The sequence below is a fragment of the Crinia signifera genome, chromosome 3, assembly GCF_055691185.1.
Source record: "Crinia signifera chromosome 3, ASM5569118v1, whole genome shotgun sequence".
In the NCBI taxonomy this organism is placed as follows: Eukaryota; Metazoa; Chordata; class Amphibia; order Anura; family Myobatrachidae; genus Crinia; species Crinia signifera.
Window position 1 is genome coordinate 146,788,374 of NC_139219.1, and position 3,817 is coordinate 146,792,190.

At 45.5% G+C, this 3,817-nt stretch overlaps 1 non-coding gene across 1 annotated transcript; it reads right to left on the minus strand.

Moving 5' to 3' along the window:
• Positions 1-3,745: 3,745 nt before the first annotated feature.
• On the minus strand, positions 3,746-3,817 carry TRNAE-CUC (transfer RNA glutamic acid (anticodon CUC)). The gene has a single exon. It is a non-coding gene; the product is annotated as a tRNA-Glu (tRNA).

A 3,817-nucleotide genomic window follows, 5' to 3' on the forward strand; every position in this document is an offset into this window, starting at 1 on the left:
CAGCTCCAACATTTCGGATTTTACTCCGTTTTCAGGGATAGAACCATTTTTTTGAGTGCAGCACCCGGGCAGTTGTCATGTGTATCTTGGAGTGCCGGTAACCACGTATCTATTTATATATATATATATATATACTGTATATATATATATATATATATATACACACACATAGCATACATGCATACATGCATACCACATGAAAAGCCTGTGTTTGTCCCTCTGCACCTTACTCTATAGGAGACCTCACAGTCCCAGTGCTGCCTCTGATTAAAAACCCTCCCATGACTAGGCTGTTGCTGCTGTTCTCCATGGGCCTGAAAAGCATGTACTGAGCTCCACCAATCAGAGCTCAGCACAAACGTCTCAGCTTCTGCCCTGGTGCAAAGTGTCATGTCAACTCCCAGTAATGCACTGCACACTTGTGCAATCAGTGTGCCTTGGCTCCCAAAACTCAGCACCATTAATCATTGTCACATTGGCAGATAGGTGAAGCTGCAGCACTACCCCACTCCCATGCACAAAACTTTTAGATAAAAAAAAATAGATAAAAAAAAATAAAAATACATGCCAACCACAGGGGGCCCCTAGCTAGAGGGGGTCCCAGGGGTACTGAACCCTTGTGCCCCCATTATAATCCGTCCCTGGCCCAGGGACTGCACGCTTCATGCCCAGCGCCTGCACCACATTTCCCAGCATCTGCCCACACTTGCGATCCGGCACCCAGCCACATTTGCGACTCGGCTCCAGATATCCACGGCCTGGCACTCAGTCACTCTCTGCGCCACTTCCACCACTCCTCACACATATGCCTAGCTCACACAGCATCCCTCAGACACTCAGATATTCAGCATCTCCTCAGCTCAGCTCCACTTCCGGTCTTGTGCACAAATTGATGGCTAGCTTGCTGGGACTTGTAGTTCGACTGCAAAACAATAGTTTTAGATCTATTTTTTACACAATACAATCAGCCTGATGCCCACCATTCTGGGGCACCGGGGACAGCCCGGACAGGGGGTATTCTGGAGGGGAGACCTTCATATGGGGTGTAATGCTTTGTCTGGGGGAACTAGTGAAAATAGAGTCCCAAGGCTGTGGCATCAACCTGCTGGCTGTTTGGGCCCAGTGCTGGTTGCCAAAATACGGGGAACCCCTATTCATTTTGTCCCCCATATTTTGGGAATCAGGACCGGCTCTTGAACCTGGTGCTGGTTTTAGAAATACGGGGGAACCCCAACGTTTTTTGGCCCCTCAATTTCTGAAATCCTAATCAGCTTTTTGAACCCAGGGCTGGTTATAGCTGTGGGGGGGGGGACCCCACACCATTTTTTTTATATTTATTTAAAAAAAAATTCACACAGGGCAACATTGCACAGATCTGACTGATCCGTGCAATCTGCCACTTTGTACATATTTAGTGGACATAACGGCCAGCTACGACATTGGAAAATACGAATCTGGTAAATATGGCAGATTAGTAAATTTGCCCTGTTTAGGAGTCGTGTTTTCCCTGGGATATGGCCGATGCTGGTCGCATACATTCGTTCCCAGGATCGGACGCATCCTGGGTTCTTAGAAGTTTTCCCCAATATATCAGCAAAGCATAAAAAGCTGCTAAATAATAATGATAATATAACAATAAATATCAAGATTATATCCCATGTCGACCTAATGACCCTGTTGGCCTAAGGACCCTTTCAACCTAATCCCATGTCGACCTTCATGCATGTTGACCTTGTGGTGTCGACCTAATGCTTGGCGGCCTAGTTGCTGTCTATCCAATGATCCATACCCATTTTAGGATGCCACAGTGATTTATGTAAAAGAAAACCTCTTTGCATTCTTACAGGTTTGGTATAGCTCACAGACAATGCCTAGGTCAATAGTTATTAAGTCAGCAAGTACAAAAACGACATTGACAAAGGGTCGACACTGAAAATGTCGACACATCATATGGTCTACATGAGATTTTCACTTTTTGGTGTCAATGAATGTTGACATCTGAGCATGTGGACGTGGACCCACGCAACCAACCACATGAATCCATCAGAATACAGATCTTGACGTTATACTACTGTATGTGTAGTAATTCATATGTTTGAACAGCTGATAGCTGGATGTCAGGACCTACACTGTGCTGCAGCCCGGTTATGGTGGTACTGTAGTAAGAGCCAGATTAAGGGTGGGGGGTTCTGGAAGTCAGTACGCGGCCAATGGCTGTCTGATGCTGCAATGTGCTGCCCCCCCCCCCCTTCCCCCCCGACAGATACCTACTCTCTGGTGCCCGCTCACAGGTTGGGGGTACTGAATATGTTTGTTAGGGGCATTGAACATGTGAAGCTTTTTTTAATGGTTTTAGGTAATAAAAGGTACAAGGTTGGAGAAGTGCCACTTATTGTATGTCTAGTTCTGCCTTCTGGCTATTAGCACCAGGGCCAGGCAGCTACCTCTTCAGTTAAAGAGTGCCGGACTACACATTGGAGCTCGCAGTTTACATAGTCCCAGAGGACACTCCCCGACGCCCTGCCGAATCAACGCCCCCCCGTGCTTGTTTCCTATCGCAACCATGTGCGAGGGGATGTGTCACAAAGACACATCCCCTCGCATGTCCTGATGGCGGAGAAATCATTCCATGGTCTCCGGCCATCGAACGATCTCTTCAGGCCACGCAAATTTAAATCAGTGGAGAGTAGACTGTCCCATGTGAACGGATTGGCGAGTATGCAAGTCGCTGAGTCCGTTTGCCCAGGGACACTGCACATGCGCATACATCAGTATGTGAATGCGCAGATGGAAAGCATCTGGGGGATCGATTAATTCAGAGTTACCCGCCCGATATAGAGATAGATAGATAACATGTGTATAAAATATATTTGTATTATGATATTAAATTTATACCTTAGCCCCCCCCCATCTTAAGTACCATGGGCCCTCCAGAGCCTTAATCCTGCTCTGACTGTAGCATCCTTAAATTAGCTCCCAATAAAAGCTACTGGTACAGCAGTTTTTTTATTTATTTACAGTTTCTTATATAGCGCAGCATATGCCGTTGGGCATTAGAATGGGAGCAGTTTCTAATTAGTAGAAGCTGTCCACAGGTAGCATTTATTCTGCAGCACTTGGCTATGGCATTGAGCAAAATGATTCTCAGCTTCATCTCTTGTTACCATGGATGCCTAAAGTGTATTACAAGAAACTATACCACCTTCAGTCTTGCTTTAGCCCAGCGCTGCACATACATCATATCGTACTTACAGTACATAGTTAACACTGCATAATGCCCAGCTCATCCATTATCCATTGTTAGGCTAAATACGGACAGTAGGTGGCGGTAGCAGCCAAGCTTCTAATGTAGATTAGCACATCCCCATTACTTTTGCCGTGGTTACCTTCCCGCAGCATATGCATATTATCTAGCGACAGCAACTGCACATAAATAATACAGCCGGCTTCTGATTTATATAGGTTTATTCACAACCGAAAGTTGTACTTAAGACTATATTCAATTAATAACTATAATTGTGTATCTGCACCTTCATTCGCGAGTAAATCATTGCCTGCCAGAGATAAGTGATTTCACCGAAGCAGCACAATAATACGTGTGCTGTGAGTGACAGAAATGTATCAACACGAATAGAATCACTGTTAAGAAGACAATATGTATCATGCCTTACTTCTCAAGTGCAGAGTATATTCGGCTGCTAGGATTGAATTATTATTGTATGCAAATTAAGAAAAAAAAAACTCTTTCCCTGACCGGGAATCGAACCCGGGCCGCGGCGGTGAGAGCGCCGAATCCTAACCACTAGACCACCAGGGA